The sequence below is a fragment of the Triticum urartu genome, chromosome 5 (genome assembly GCF_003073215.2).
Source record: "Triticum urartu cultivar G1812 chromosome 5, Tu2.1, whole genome shotgun sequence".
NCBI lineage: Eukaryota > Viridiplantae > Streptophyta > Magnoliopsida > Poales > Poaceae > Triticum > Triticum urartu.
Genome location: NC_053026.1, coordinates 463,985,116 through 464,002,695, shown reverse-complemented (window position 1 = coordinate 464,002,695; position 17,580 = coordinate 463,985,116). Strand labels below are relative to the sequence as shown.

At 42.5% G+C, this 17,580-nt stretch overlaps 1 long non-coding RNA gene across 25 annotated transcripts; it reads left to right on the top strand.

Moving 5' to 3' along the window:
* Window positions 1-284: 284 nt before the first annotated feature.
* Window positions 285-6,634, top strand: LOC125509866. Of its 25 annotated transcripts, none has more exons than XR_007284287.1 (9): window positions 290-919; window positions 1,017-1,847; window positions 1,939-3,132; window positions 3,309-3,479; window positions 3,561-4,350; window positions 5,139-5,251; window positions 5,802-5,880; window positions 5,974-6,229; window positions 6,318-6,634. It is a non-coding gene; the product is annotated as an uncharacterized LOC125509866 (long non-coding RNA). The 25 variants fall into 25 exon arrangements; XR_007284296.1 differs by having other exon boundaries at window positions 293-919; window positions 3,561-3,804; XR_007284277.1 differs by having other exon boundaries at window positions 288-919; window positions 3,561-5,251.
* The last annotated feature ends 10,946 nt before the right edge of the window (window positions 6,635-17,580 follow it).

The window sequence follows — 17,580 nt, the reverse complement described above, 5'->3', positions numbered from 1 at the left end:
ACGCAATACTTATGGGTATGGAGTTTTAATCTGACACAGAGAAAGATAGGGGCTTATAGTTTTGCCTCCCAACGTTTTACCTCAAGGGTAATGTCAACAATAATAGTTAATGAAAACTCACATCCAATTAGCCATATATACCAGGATCTTTCCAACATACCGTGCTTGCCAAATGATAAAATGTAAAAAAAAAAGGTGAAGATCACCATAACTCTTATGTAATGTAGGAGATTGAACATATAACCCCTGAGGGACTGCGCCCAACTAGCCGCCATGACCACGTCTCCTTTTATTCGTGCGCGTGTTACTGTAGCGACGAGGGGAAGGGATAAGGTCGCGAGCGCCGCGTCCAGCATCCTCTCTCATCTCCCTTTCCCCTCGCTCGCTTCCTCCTCCCGAGCCCGCAGATCCCTAGCCGCCTTCTCCCGCAGCACCTCAGCCGCCTCCTCTCGCTCTCCACCCAGCTGCTCGCCACCACTTCGCCGCCTCCTCCTCCCCTGCTCCTCTGACCTCGAAGCCCCAACGCATGGTTGCCGCCGCCGCTCGTGTCTTTCTTCCGGCAGCCTCCTGCGGGACGATGCCTCCCCATCCTCCATTAGTCGCCGCTGTGGGATGTGGTTCTGGACCGGTCCCAGGTCGCTGCCGAGGAGCAGAGGAGGACGATCGTGGGGGGAAGGAGCAGAGGAGGACGTCACTGGGAAGGTGCAGCGAGCCTCCCCATCCTCCATTAGCCGCCGCTGTGGGATGTGGTTCTGGACCGGTCCCAGGTCGCTGCCGAGGAGCAGAGGAGGACGACAGCGAGGGGAAGGAGCAGAGGAGGACGTCACTGGGGAAGGTGCAGCGAGCCCGAAGGTCCAGACGGCGCCCTCGTCATGTGCCGGATGCTGCTCGCCAGCCCTCTTTGTCGTCCTCAATCTAGGTCGCCCATCTACGTCTCGCCTTCTTCTTCCCCCGAATTTCACCTTAGTTACTGATGATCTGATTTCAATCGTTGGTTTACTGTTTGTCTAAGCAAGATGTGTGAAGATCCGAGACAGAAAAGAGGAGGAAGAATTTTGACGAAGAGTTCGGTGATGGGGAACATGTGAACTCTCTCTCAGCCACGTCTTTTCCTGCTACAGTTTGATCTTGATGTTATGGTTGATTCTACCCCTGATGTGGCCTAATTCTTTCTTTGTCACCCTTTTGATATGTGTTATCAAAGTTAGTGATTGGAGTTTCTCTGTTATGTCAGTACACATTGCTACTTTCAGGTTGTTTAATTACTTTATATGAAACACATTGACATTATATGGAAAAGAGGCATATATATGATTCTCTGTGTATTTGCAATGTCGTGACTGCAGAGGTATCCTTCTCTCTGTAACAAGTCTAATTATTTGCGAATTGGGTGTGCATATGCTTGCGTCTACCTACTCTATTTGCGCTCAAATACCATATATGTATGGACTGGTAGAGGTAAAAGATAAATTCAGAGAAAGATAAAAAGGAAATGACATCTATTCCTGAATTTATGTTTCTATGGTGTCATGGGTTCAGTTTGTGTTGCACATTTATGTGTCAACGACGACTATCAAACAAGAAAATTGTTCACCAGCTATGGCCACCTCCGCGTTTATCTTTTCATGGTCATGGAAAATGAAATGTTCATGAATCGCCGGTTGCTTTCAGGCCGACACGGGCTGCCGGTCCACCCAGCGCGCGGGTAGCTGTGCAGATCTCTAATCGGCACCCTCCCTATGGCACCGCTCCACAATGCCGACCAGCATTGAATATGCCATGGATCCGCCAAGCAGACGCCTCAGGACGGTCATCCAGAATGCTATCCTGCCTCCATTCAAGCCCAGGTCAATCGTCCTCTTCCATTCTGCGGCTATTACCTGGAATATTAATGACCATTTATTTGCTGACAGTGGTTGCATTTTCCTTAAATTTTAGGCGCTCTTCACTTGCTTCATAATTTCTGAATAAATGCATCTATGTTCAGTCTGATTTTAAATTGCACTGAAACTAGAAAGCAGTGGATGCCTTGGTGTTATGTTCCAACAAAAAATAGGAAGGAAGCAGCAAGTGGAATAGGTAAATAGTCACAGTGCACTATAGATTGTCCATAACTTTTTCTAGGTCAGCTGTAGTACTGGTATGGATAAAAGTAAATATGTCACTGGTGTTACATCTTCCTAATCCATCATATGTGTAAAGCTAAGATCAGATATTTGAATTGTCAGACTCTTTTGCTCATTGTCAGACCATGACTAAGGCTTCCTATTAAAATTGTGTGGAATGCTACTAAAAAGTGGAAAAAATTATTATTCTATGGTATTCTTTATTCTCCTAGCCCCTACAAGGCTTCCGGTTAAAGTTCATCGATGTGCTCCTGAAAGTGAATTAGTGGCACCCAAGTATGCGCTCGTGCTTTCCTTCTGTTATGGCTTACCTATTTGCCTTGGAGTGTGCTTTTTTTCGGGGCTCATATTCTTGGCATATGCATGTATGTACAATGAATCTTTTTTTATCTGATCACTTGTCTCTTTATCTAGAACTTGAAGGATAAAAAATATGAGGAAAATGAAAGCAGTTACCACGGCCATCTGAAAAGCTAAAAAATTGGAGAAGGTCCTGAAAGTAAAAAGCAAGAGGTCAAGGATTCAGTCTGCCAAGTCTTTGTATGATTAAAATTTTAGTGGCTAGCATAATTTTTTGTACCAGTATGTTTCCGACTTTCCGCCTGCAGATCAACCACATCTATGTGTTTGAAAAGAACCTGCTTTCCTCAAAAGATTGCTACTACCTGCTTCTTTACAACACTTCACGGATGACTTGTGATGACACCTGGTATTAATTAGTACAGTAGGAACGATGGGTTTTTCATCACATTCTTTGATGTCAATCATTGCAAAGTTGTAACGTACTAAATCCTAATATGCCAATGCAGCAAAAGAAGTCTTATTTTTCAGATTGCACCAAGAAAAAACTGCTTCCATGGCTTCCTCGGCCTCCCTGTCGTGCTCGAGATGGAGATGCCTCCCTGCTTCACCACTGCTAGGTACCTCTTCTTCCTCAGCTTCGTCCTCCTCCTAGCAGTGGATGCTGCAGGCCCATCTCCCCAAGCACCCCACCCTCGCCATGGATGTGAGTGCTCGAGTCTCTTCCCTTACTGTCCTATCTTATTTTCCTCCATACAATAACAGCGTTACCTAATGGTTAATAATTTTCTGATATCTGAATGACTCTGTATGACTGGATGTTTGGATGGATAATTTGGTAGGTCGCAATCTAAAAGTTTCTTGTTTCTGTGCTGGATGCAGTGAGTGGGAGGTCAGTTTGCTCTGAATCCCTGAGAGTTTTGGTCCTGCATCTCTTGCTCAATCAGCGGGCTGATCTTTGCCGCGCCGGGGTGACATCACCAGAACTGCTGCATCTTCATCTGGTTTGCTTTAGATAACGAGAGCAAGGCAAGCAGCTTGCCAAAAACAAAGGTCCACACTCTGTTTCAGTCACATGTGTGGCCTTACTTTTCTGAATTTTAGTACAGACAATGACCACATTGTCAATTCCAGGTGGATGCAGAAGGAACATCACTTGTTGGCTCCCTTGACAGAAATGCGGAGTTTTACATGATTTACGAGGACATGTCTTCTTGGATGGATGTGGATTATTTGGTTCCTTTGTGGGAACTGATAACATTTTGTTTACATATTTACTGCTCGACCGTATGCCCATAAGGATTGTTTGATCTCTTTTTCTACGCAGACTGCAGGTGTAGGTCCCCTGCTCACTAAGGACAAGGTCAGATTGCTTTAGGTATTTTAAGATGATTAATCCTTGAGCACCATAGTTGATTGAAATCAAATATGCGGATCACTTTTCCTTACAATTAAAATGAAATATGTTGCAAAATAAAGTGGTGTATATTGTGAGACTATGTACTGTATGAGTTATTTGAGTAATGATGTGAAAGCAATGTATAAACTTGGTGAATTCACTTCAGTTTACTGATACTGGTTTATCAATATGTGGCCATCAAGTGTGATGTGCAAGTTATATATATATTAGGCATCTAATGTACTATGTATTTACAAACTTTTCTGTGTGTTCCACAGTACCAAGTCGAGCATCCAATAACAGATTTGGTTCTAATCAAGGATCACACATTTCATGCTTGCACTATAGTTTATTTCTCCATTCATGCATTATCAGTCTTAGTACTTGCTCTTGTGCCTGCCCGGCTTGCTCTATTACTGACTTTGCCTTCTCTTCCTAAATAGCAGACCTGGTTTTCTTTATGTCCTTGAAGCAAATACCACAATGTTAGCTTGAAAGTATTTAGGATACATACAGAGCCAGAAGGTAAATAAGGGATTTGACAAAAAGAGTACACACTGATTTTAGGTGCTGCACTTCAGAAGCAATCCCCTCCTTTACCCCCACAGGCTCCTACAGGCAAATCAACCTGCAGTCAGCATATTTTTATATTTGTTGCTTGGAACAACAAGCTGAATCAACTGAATTACTCACGTTATGGCAGGTCTTGGTGTACAAGACTGCAACCACTAATAAAAAATAAAATATCATGTTAGACAGTTATTTATCTATAGTAGATACACTACAGTGCAATTGATGCATCGGTCTCATGAAACGATGTTGTGCTGGGTCTCATAGGATCACTTGCGTTTTGATCGAATTTCTATGAAGCCTACAAACTAGGATCACTTTTTTTTCGAGAAAACACAAAGGACCTTTGCATTTCATTTCATGGAAAAGGTAGAACAGACCTCCTAGGAGGTGAGCGGTACAGTGTCATGCATCCTATCAATGGACATCCCAGGTTGTGGGCAGGACAACCCGAAACCCCTGGGCTCCAGCGTTTTCCCAACGTTCGGGTCTCATCTTTGATCCTATCCACTAACGGTTCGATGGACGGCGTGGCGTAGTCGAAGACACATGCGTGCAGATCACTCTTATTTTCTCACACGAAGCATTTCAAGCCGATGAGCTGTAGTTGTAGTTCTTTTCAAACTGCCATGATTTTAACCAAAAGTTTAGTACAGGTGCAGATTCTAATTTGTGTGATAAGTTTATGACATTTTTGTCTTGCATGTTTATTTATAGCTAATATCTCTTATTGCAATTCGTAGGATCAGAATCGGGACATGAATCTGAACTATGATATTTGGATTTACGATCTCATTCATGGAAATTGTGCAAGATAATGAGCAACAGACATTATTTCATCCCAGTGAAGCTCCAGGTTTGGCTATTTGCTGGGGATACGAGTTCTAGACTGTGTATAAGAAATATAAAATAGAATTAAGCTGGAAAAGATATACATATTATAATATCTGCATTGCCTTTTATTAAACAAAATATATAACATTGTGATGGGGTAATGACAATACTGAAACATCGTCAGCTACCACTATCTATTTTGTGGGATCATTAGAAGGTGAAACTTATGTACGGTTCTATCATCCTGGTCATTAATTTGTTGGCGTGTAGCTGATGCAATATTAGTGTGTGTGCTTGTGTGTCGCTATTTTGCTGAAACAAGTACTATTATTGCATAGGTTATCATTTATCACTATTAGAGTTGCAGTTTACCTTTTCCATATAGATACTGTTCTTACCTCAAGTTGGTAAACAATATGTGTTCTTACCTCAAATTGACATATAGTGCATTCCAGGCATCAAATTTTATCACTATTAAATTAGATATATCAAATTGAGTTCAGTAGTCTATCATTGGAACCTTGATGATTTATCTCATTTGAACATAATCTAACCCCTCTGATTTTTGTCAGTACATGATTGTACACCTCCTATGCCCGCTTAATTGTGTGTTCATTTTGTTAATCAAGAAGCATTTGATTTTATGGCTGGGTACGTTGAAAATATATAAAACCTTTCTTCTTTTGGATAATTTGTTTCCCTTTGACCAATCTTTGTTACTTGCCTACACATCTGCTGCTCCAGCGCGACTGCTTGTGTGCTGCCTCGAGTCGCGCGGCCACTACGCCCGCGCCGAGGCGGAGGCCGCTGCCACTCTCGACGCCCTCCGCTGCGCGCTCTCGCCGGCGGCGTTCGCAAAGCCTTGTCGCGGCGCTGCAAGTGTTGCCCCCCTCCTCCCCAAGGGCAAGGTGAAGGAAGGTGCCTGTGTGGTTCTTCTGCAGCTCGCAGCGAGGATTGCTGTGTCCAACCTGCACAAGAATGCCAAGAAGTCCTCAGAGACGTAAGCCACGACGCATGTTTCTGCCATTATTTCCTTCGGTTAGATTTCGTGGATTTAGGTGTTGAAATTTTTTGGGCTGTGGATGCAGGATTAAGGACACGTACCTGTACTACAACGAGAGATATCTGGGCTGCTTCTTTGTGGCTTCCAAACATGAAATGTTTGTTTGGAAGTTAGTTTAGTTTTTTGTTGTGGATTCACAGCTTCTCACATGTACCATCGTTTTAGACCTTTAGGTTTCGAAAGAAACTAAATGAAGATACGGTGGTATGGTCTCAATAGTACAACTTAAAGCCTTCAAAGCTTTATATTTTCTCTGAAATTTGCTCTTGAAGAATTATGTATCTATGTTAGATCTGGTGAGTAAAGACGGCTTCCAAGCAGAGGATGCGGGAGTGTTGGCCACATTTGGTTTTCGACTTGGGTGTCTAAATATTCTCACAATACTTGGCTCCCATTCGCCCTTGCGCCATTGGCGTAACGAGTCATCTAGTAAAAGTAAAAGATAGGCCCTTCGCAGAGGGAAGCAGAGGTTGTCATGCACTTTTATGGTTGGATGCACAAAATCTTAATGTGAAAGAACGTCACTTTATATTGCCACTTGTGATATGGACCTTTATTATGCAGTCTGTCGCTTTTATTTCTTCCATATCACACGATCGTATAAAGCTTATTTCTCCCACACTAATAAGTCATACATATTTAGAGAGCAATTTTTATTGCTTGCACTGATGCCAACTTACTTGGAGGATCTTACTCAATGCATAGGTAGGTATGGTGGACTCTCATGGAAAAATTGATTTAAGGGTATTTGGAAGCACAAGTAGTATCTCTACTTGGTGCGATGAATTTGGCTAGCATGAGGGGGAAAGGCAAGCTCAACCATGTTGGATGATCCATGACAATATAATTTATCTCAGATGTAAGAAAACATAACCCATTACGTTGTCTTCTTTGTCTAACATCAACTCTTTAGCATGTCATATTTTAATGAGTGCTCACAATCATAAAAGATGTCCAAGATAGTATATTTATATGTGAAGACCTCTCTTCCTTTATTACTTCCTATTAATTGCAACGATGACCAAAACTATGTTTGTTAACTCTCAACAACTTTTATTCATCATACTTTTTCTATGCGAGCTCATTACTCTCCATAAGATTCACATGATCTTTTTGTTTCTTTTTATTTTTTTCTCTTTTCTTTTATTCCCTTAGGATCATGGCAAAATAATCAAGCCCTTAACTCAACACTAATCTTTATTATATAGCTCATGGACTCGATTACATAGAGGAATTATAAAGCAAAAATCACGACTAGATCATACTAAAACTTTTATTCTACTAGATCAAGATATTGCCAAAAGGATCGAACTAAGAAAAAACGGTAAAGATAAAATGATGGTGATACGATACCGGGGCACTCCCCCAAGCTTGGCAGTTGCCAAGGGGAGTGCCCATACCGATGTGATTATGTCTCTCTTTTCGGGGATGGTGATGTGATATTCTTGGCGATGATGCCCCTCATGATACGATTCTCCTCCTAGAGCTTATTGACTTGCTGCTTGAGGTCCATTATTTCCTTTCGGAGTTTTCCTGTAACAGTCAAAGCTCCCTGCACCCAAGGGTGCTGCATAGTTGCGGGAGAACCAGTGACACTCTTTTTCATATTCTCATAAGAAAGAAATCTAATATTGGAAGGGATAACCGAGTTTGGAACAGCCGAGCTCTGCAGTTCTCCCATTGTGAATCCAGCTCGGAAGCGGGAAGTGACTTCTTGATCCTCTTCCATGGCATCTATCCTTTTCAAATCAGCCTCCATCTCTTCCTCCGTTGCTGGCCCAAAGAGGTTAACATTGTTGTTTGTCATTGATCCCGGTGTCGGGTGAGACACCCGGCTCTCCCCGACTGACTCTTTCGAAGACATCTTGCTCTAATCTGTAGCAGCAATAGCTCGAAACACAAACAGAGGATAATTGCGTGATACAGGAGTCAAAACCCCCGGGAGATTATATAATGAATTTTTACCTACCAAAATACGTGTCGTGTAAAAAACGGAGTCCGGAAAGCGCACGAGGTGCTCACGAGGTAGGGGGGCGCGCCCAGTAGGGTAGGGCGCGCCCTCCACCCTCGTGGAGGCCTCGTGTCCATCCCGTACTGCTTCTTAGTTTTCTATTTTTCTAAATATTCCAAAACGGAGAAATATTGCCTTATAAACTGTTTTGGAGTCGGTTTACTTACCGTACCACATAGCTATTCCTTTTCGGAGTCCGAAACGTTCCGTAAAGTGTCCCTTATGTATTCCTCCGGGGTTACGGTTTCAATAACATTGGTTTCAACATTTATTGGATTACCTGAGATATAATGTTTGATTCTTTGACCGCTCACCACCTTCGGATTTGTGCCTTCGAAGTTGTTGATTTTTATGGCACCGGAACGACAGACCTCCTCGATAACGTAAGGACCTTCCCATTTCGAGAGAAGTTTTCCTGCAAAAAATCTTAAACAAGAGTTGTATAGAAATACATAATCACCTACATTAAACTCACGCTTTTGTATCCTTTTATCATGCCATCTTTTAACTTTTTCTTTAAACAACTTGGCATTTTCGTAGGCTTGGGTTCTCCATTCATCGAGTGAGCTAATATCAAATAACCTCTTCTCACCGGCAAGTTTAAAATCATAATTGAGATCTTTAATAGCCCAATATCCCTTGTGTTCTAGTTCGAGAGGTAAGTGACATGTTTTTTCCATAAACCATTTTATACGGAGACAAACCCATAGGATTTTTATATACAGTTCTATAGGCCAATAATGCATCATCAAGTTTCTTGGACCAATTCTTTCTAGATCTATTAACCGTCTATTGCAAAATTAATTTGAGCTCTCTATTAGTCAATTCTACTTGACCACTAGACCGAGGGTGATAAGGGGATGCAATTCTATGATTAACATCATACTTAGCAAGCATTTTACGGAAAGCACCATGAATAAAATGTGAACCACCATCAGTCATTAAATATCTAGGGACTCCAAATCTTGTAAAAACAACTTCTTTAAGCGTTTTAATAGAAGTGTTATGATCAGCACTACTAGTTGGAATAGCTTCTACCCACTTAGTAACGTAATCAACAACAACTAAAATATGTGTATATCCATTAGAGGAAGGAAAAAGTCCCATATAGTCAAAGCCCCAAACATCAAATGGTTCAATACCGAGAGAATAGTTCATAGGCATTTCTTGACGTCTACTAATATTACCAATTCTTTGACATTCATCACAAGATAAAACAAACTTACGGGCATCCTTGAAGAGAGTAGGCCAATGAAAACCAGATTGCAATACCTTATGTGCAGTCCTATCTCCAGCATGGTGTCCTCCATAAGCTTCGGAGTGACACTTGCGTAGGATCTGTTCCTGTTCATGCTCAGGTACACAACATCTAATAACACCATCTACTACTTCTTTATAAAGATGTGGGTCATCCCAAAAGTAATGCCTCAAATCATAGAAGAACGTTTTCTTTTGCTGGTATGTGAAACTAGGTGGTATAAACTTAGCAACAATGTAATTAGCATAATCCGCATACCATGGAGCAGTATGAGAAGCATTTATAACATTTAATTGCTCATCAGGAAAGCTATCATCAATAGGTAGTGGGTCATCAAGCACATTTTCTAACCTAGACAAGTTGTCTGCAATGGGGTTCTCAGCTCCCTTTCTATCAACAATATGTAAGTCAAATTCTTGTAGCAAGAGAACCCATCTAATAAGTCTAGGTTTAGCATCTTTCTTTTCCATGAGATATTTAATAGCAGCAAGATCAGTGTGAATAGTTACTTTAGAATCAACAATATAAGGTCTGAACTTATCACAAGCAAATACAAATGCTAAAAATTCTTTTTCAGTAGTAGCATAATTTCTTTGGGCATTGTCTAGGGTTTTACTAGCATATTGAATAACATTTATTTTCTTATCAACTCTTTGCCCTAGAACAACACCTATAACATAATCACTAGCATCACACATAATTTCAAAGGATAGATTCCAATTAGGTGGCTGAACAATAGGTTCAGAGATCAATGCTTTCTTAAGTATTTCAAATGCTTCTACACAATCATCATCAAAGACAAATGGTATATCTTTTTGTAATAAATTAGTCAGAGGCCGAGAAATTTTTGAGAAGTCCTTAATGAACCTCCTATAAAATCTGGCGTGACCAAGGAAACTTCTTATACCTTTGATGTCCTTGGGGCATGGCATCTTCTCAATAGCATCAACCTTGGATTTATCAACTTCAATACCTCTTTCAGAAACTTTATGCCCCAAGACAATACCTTGATTAACCATAAAGTGACACTTTTCCCAATTCAAGACAATATTAGTTTCTGCACATCTCTGCAAAACTCGATCAAGGTTGCTCAAGCAATCATCAAAACAAGATCCATAGACGGAGAAATCGTCCATGAAAACCTCACAAATCTTTTCACAGAAGTTAGAGAATATAGCCATCATGCATCTTTGAAAGGTAGCAGGTGCATTACATAAACCAAAAGGCATACGTCTATAAGCAAAAGTACCAAAAGGGCAAGTAAAAGTAGTCTTTGATTGATCTTTGGCTGACACAGGTATTTGAGAGAAGCCAGAATAACCATCTATAAAGCAAAAATGTGTATGTTTGGATAATCTTTCTAGCATTTGATCGATAAAAGGTAAGGGGCAATGATCCTTTTTAGTGGCCTCATTTAATTTGTGGAAATCAATTACCATCCTACAACCTGTAATAATTCTTTGAGGAATCAATTCATCTTTATCATTAGGAACAACAGTAATACCTCCCTTCTTAGGGACACAATGGACATGACTTACCCACTGACTATCAGCAACGGGATAGATTATACCTGCCTCAAGGAGCTTTAGTATTTCTTTTCTTACCACTTCTTTCATTTTAGGAGTCAGCCGTCGTTGATGATCACGAATTGGTTTAGCATCTTCTTCCAGATTTATTTTATGTTGACATAGAGTGGGCTAATGCCCTTAAGATCATCAAGAGTACAACCAATAGCAACACGGTGCTTCTTCAGAGTTTTCAATAATCTCTCTTCCTCATGCTCTGAAAGGTTAGCACTAATAATAACAGGATATATCTTTTTCTCATCAAGATAAGCATATTTAAGAGTATCAGGCAATGGTTTAAGCTCAAACACGGGATCACCCATGGGTGGAGGAGGATCCCCTAGGATTTCAACAGGAAAATTGTGTTTCAGAATAGGTTCCTGTTTAAAGAATACTTCATCTATTTCCCTTCTTTCATTCATAAACATATCATTTTCATGGTCTAGCAAATATTGTTCTAAAGGATCACTAGGAGGTACGGCAATAGAAGCAAGACCAATAATTTCATCCTTACTAGGTAATTCTTCTTCATGGTGTTGTCTACTAAATTTAGAGAAATTAAATTCATGAGACATATCATCTAAACCGATAGTAACAACATCCTTTTTGCAATCTATCTTAGCATTAACAGTGTTTAAGAAGGGTCTACCAAATATAATGGGACAAAAGTGTTGGAAATATGCCCTAGAGGCAATAATAAAAGCATTATTATTATATTTCCTTATTCATGATAATTGTCTTTATTCATGCTATAATTGTGTTATCCGGAAATCGTAATACATGTGTGAATAACAGACACCAACATGTCCCTAGTAAGCCTCTAGTTGACTAGCTCGTTGATCAACAGATAGTCATGGTTTCCTGACTATGGACATTGGATGTCATTGATAATGAGATCACATCATTAGGAGAATGATGTGATGGACAAGACCCAATCCTAAACATAGCACAAGATCGTATAGTTCGTTTGCTAGAGTTTTTCCAATGTCAAGTATCTTTTCCTTAGACCATGAGATCGTGTAACTCCCGGATACCGTAGGAGTGCTTTGGGTATACCAAACGTCACAACGTAACTGGGTGACTATAAAGGTAGACTACGGGTATCTCCGAAAGTGTCTATTGGGTTGACATGGATCAAGACTGGGATTTGTCACTCCGTATGACGAAGAGGTATCACTGGGCCCACTCGGTAATGCATCATCATAATGAGCTCAAAGTGACCAAGTGTCTGGTCACGGGATCATGCATTACGGTACGAGTAAAGTGACTTGCCGGTAATGAGATTGAACGAGGTATTGGGATACCGATGATCGAATCTCGGGCAAGTAACATATCGATTGAAAGGGAATTGCATACGGGGTTGATTGAATCCTCGACATCGTGGTTCATCCGATGAGATCATCGTGGAGCATGTGGGAGCCAACATGGGTATCCAGATCCCGCTGTTGGTTATTGACCGGAGAGTCGTCTCGGTCATGTCTGCTTGTCTCCCGAACCCGTAGGGTCTACACACTTAAGGTTCGGTGACGCTAGGGTTGTGAAGATATGTATATGCAGTAACCCGAATGTTGTTCGGAGTCCCGGATGAGATCCCGGATGTCACGAGGAGTTCCGGAATGGTCCAGAGGTAAAGAATTATATATAGGAAGTGCTATTTCGGCCATCGGGATAAGTTTCGGGGTCATCGGTATTGTACCGGGACCACCGGAGGGGTCCCGGGGGCCCACAGGGTGGGGCCACCTGCCCCGGGGGGCCACATGGGCTATAGGGGGTGCGCCTTGGCCTATATGGGCCAAGGGCACCAGCCCCTATAGGCCCATGCGCCTAGGGTTTCCACAGGGGAGGAGTCCCACTAGTGGAAGGCACCCCTAGGTGCCTTGGGGGGGGGAGGGAAACCTCCCCTTGGCCGCCGCCCCTAGGAGATTGGATCTCCTAGGCTGGCACACCCCCCCTTGGCCCTCCTATATATAGTGGGGGAGAGGAGGGACTTCATACCACAGCCTTTGGTGCCTCCCTCTCTCCCCGTTACGTCTCTCTCTCGTAGTATAGGCGAAGCCCTGCTACTGTGACGCCCTGCATCCACCACCACGCCGTCGTGCTGCTGGATCTTCATCAACCTCTCCTTCCCCCTTGCTGGATCAAGAAGGAGGAGACGTCTCCCGTCCCGTATGTGTGTTGAACGCGGAGGTGCCGTCCGTTCGGCGCTTGGTCATCGGTGATTTGGATCACGTCGTGTACGACTACCTCATCCCCGTTCTTTGAACGCTTCCGCACGCGATCTACAAAGGTATGTAGATGCATCCAATGACTCGTTGCTAGATGAACTCCTAGATGGATCTTGGTGAAACGAGTAGGAAAATTTTTGTTTTCTGCAACGTTCCCCAACAAAAAGCTATCTTGTGGGGAACCAAGAACAAGAAAATCAGCAGGATATTTAGTTTTCCCACACAAGACTTCAACATCTCTAACAATTCCCATTGGTGAAATAGTATCTCTATTGGCAAGTTTAATTGTGACATCAATATCTTCTAACTCAACAGGTGCAATATCATGCATAATTTCTCTATATAGGCTAATAGGTATTGCACTAGCACTGGCACCCATATCACATAAGCCATGATAACAATGATCTCCTATTTTAACAGAAATAACAGGCATGCCTACCACAGGTCTAGGTTTATCTTTAGCACAAGTTTTAGCAATTCTAGCAGTTTCATCACAGAAATAAATAACATGCCCATCAATATTATCAGCCAAGAGATCTTTAACAATAGCAATATCAGGTTCAACTTTAATTTGCTCAGAAGGTGTATAAGTTTTAATATTGCTTTTACAAAACACAGTTGAAGCTTTAGCATGATCCTTTATCCTGACAGGAAAAGGTGGTTTCTCAACATAAGAAGTAGGAACAATAGGATCAGTATAAGTGATAGTCCTTTCTTCAACTTTAATAGGTGCATCTACTTTTACTTATATGGGAGGGTGATATTTAAACCACTTCTCCTTGGGGAGATCAACATGAGTAGCAAAAGATTCACAGAAAGAAGCTACTATCTCAGAGTCAAGTCCATATTTAGTGCTAAATTTATGTAAAACATCGGTATCCATAAAAGATTTAACACAATCAAAGCTAGGTGTCATACCTGACTCCTTACCTTTGTCGAGGTCCCAATCTTCATAGTTGCATTTAATTCTTTCCAATAAATCCCATTTGAGGTCAATAGTCTTCATCATAAAAGAGCCAGCACAAGAAGTATCAAGCATTGTGCGATTGCTATCAGAAAGCCAAGCATAAATTTTTTAAATAATCATTTCTCTTGAGAGCTCATGATTGGGGCATGAATATAACATTGATTTAAGCCTCCCCAAAGCTTGAGCGATGCTTTCTGATACGTCCATTTTGCATCATGCTTTTATATCGATATTTATTGCATTATGGGCTGTTATTACACATTATGTCACAATACTTATGCCTATTCTCTCTTATTTTACAAGGTTTACATAAAGAGGGAGAATGCCGGCAGCTGGGATTCTGGGTTGGAAAAGGAGCAAATATTAGAGACCAATTCTGCAGAGCTCTAAAAGTCCTGAAACTCCACGGAAGACGTTTTCCAAATATATAAAAAATACTCAGAGCAAGAACTTCACCAGGGGGGCACACCCTGCCCACGAGGTTGGGGGCGTGCCCTACCCCCTGGGCGCGCCCCCTACCTCATGGCCCCCCTGTTGGTCCTCCGGTGACCATCTTCTGTTATATGAATTCTTTCGATGGGAAAAAAATCATAAGCCATCTTCTCAGACGAAACTCCGCCGCCACGAGGCGGAACCTTGGCGGAACCAATCTAGGGCTCCGGCGGAGCTGTTCTGCCGGGGAAACTTCCCCCCCGGAGGGGGAAATCATCGCCATCGTCATCACCAATGCTCCTCTCATCGGGAGAGGGCAATCTCCATCAACATCTTCATCAGCACCATCTCCTCTCAAAACCCTAGTTCATCTCTTGTATCCAATTCTTGTCTCCAAGTCCGGGATTGGTGCTAGTAGGTTGCTAGTAGTGTTAATTACTCCTTGTAGTTGATTCTAGTTGGTTTATTTGGTGGAAGATCATATGTTCAGATCCTATATGCATATTAATACCCCTATGATTATGAACATGTTTATGCTTTGTGAGTAGTTACTTTCGTTCCTGAGGACATGGGAGAAGTCCTGCTATTAGTAGTCATGTGAATTTGGTATTCGTTCGATATTTTGCTGAGATGTATGTTGTCTCTCCTCTAGTGGTGTTATGTGAACGTCGACTACATGAAACTTCACCATTGTTTGGGCCTAGAGGAAGGCATTGGGGATTAATAAGTAGATGATGGGTTGCTAGAGTGACATAAGCTTAAACCCTAGTTTATGCGTTGCTTTGTAAGGGGCTGATTTGGATCCATATGTTTCATGCTATGGTTAGGTTTACCTTAATACTTTTGTTGTAGTTGCGGATGCTTGCAATAGAGGTTAATCATAAGTGGGATGCTTGTCCAATTAAGGGCAGTACCCAAGCACCGGTCCACCCACATACCAAATTATCAAAGTACCGAACGCGAATCATATGAGCGTGATGAAAACTAGCTTGACGATATTCCCATGTGTCCTCGGGAGCGCTTTTCTCTATATAAGAGTTTGTCCAGGCTTGTCCTTTGCTACAAAAAGGATTGGGCCACCTTACTGCACTTTATTTCCTTTTGTTACTTGTTCTCGTTTTAAATTATCCTATCACAAAACTATCTGTTACCACTTGTTTCAGTACTTGCAGAGAATACCTTGCTGGAAACCGCTTATCATTTCCTTCTGCTCCTCGTTGGGTTTGACACTCTTACTTATCGAAAGGACTACGATAGATCCCCTATACTTGTGGGTCATCAATACTCTTTTCTGGCGCCGTTGCCGGGGAGTGAATCGCCTTTGGTAGGTGGAATTTGGTAAGGAAAAATTTATATAGTGTGCTGAAAATTACTATGACTTGTTACTGTTGGGGAACGTAGTAATTTCAAAAAAATTCCTACGTACACGCAAGATCATGATGATGCATAGCAACGAGAGGGGAGAGTGTTGTCTACGTACCCTCGTAGACCGAAGCGGAAGCGTTGACGCAACGTAGAGGAAGTAGTCGTACGTCTTCCCGGTCCAACCGATCCAAGCACCGTTACTCTGGCACCTCCGAGTTCTTGACACACGTACATCTCGATGACACACCCCGGGCTCCGATCCAGCAAAGCTTCGGGGAGGAGTTTCGTCAGCACGATGGCGTGATGATGATCTTGATGTTTAACCGTCGTAGGGCTTCGCCTAAGCACCGCTACAATATGATCGAGGTGTAATATCGTGGAGGGGGCACGACTAAGGAACGATCACGAAGATCAACTTGTGTGTCCTAGGGTGCCCCCTTGCCCCCGTATATAAAGGAGCCAAGGGGGGGTGTGGCCGGCCCTAGTAGGAGGCGCGCAGGAGGAGTCCTACTCCTACCGGGAGTAGGACTCCCCTCCCTTTCCTTGTCCAAGTAGGAGAGGGGGAAGGAAGGGAGAGAGGAGAGGAAGGAAAGGGGGGGGGGCGCCGCCCCTCCCTCCTTGTCCAATTCGGACTAGGGGGAGAGGGCACGCGCGGCCTGCCCTGGCTGCCTTTCCTCTTCTCCACTTTAGGCCCATGAGGCCCATTAACCCCCCCGAGGGTTCCGGTAACCCCCTGGTTCTCCGGTTTTATCCGAAACTTCCCCGGAACACTTTCGGTGTCTGAATATAGCCGTCCAATATATCAATCTTTATGTCTCGACCATTTCGAGACTCCTCGTTATGTCCGTGATCATATCCGGGACTCCGAACAACCTTCGGTACATCAAAATACATAAACTCATAATGAAACTGTCATCGTAACTTTAAGCGTGCGGACCCTACGGTTCGAGAACAATGTAGACATGACCGAGACACGTCTCCGGTCAATAACCAATAGCGGGACCTGGATGCCCATATTGGCTCCTACATATTCTACGAAGATCTTTATCGGTCAGACCGCATAACTACATACGTTGTTCCCTTTGTCATCGGTATGTTACTTGCCCGAGATTCGATCATCGGTATCCAATACCTAGTTCAATCTCGTTACCGGCAAGTCTCTTTACTCATTCCGTAATACATCATCTCACAACTAACACATTAGTTGCAATGCTTGCAAGGCTTATGTGATGTGTATTACCGAGAGGGCCCAGAGATACCTCTCCGTCAAACGGAGTGACAAATCCTAATCTCGAAATACGCCAACCCAACATGTACCTTTGGAGACACCTGTAGAGCTCCTTTATAATCACCCAGTTACGTTGTGACGTTTGGTAGCACACAAAGTGTTCCTCCGGTAAACGGGAGTTGCATAATCTCATAGTCATAGGAACATGTATAAGTCATGAAGAAAGCAATAGCAACA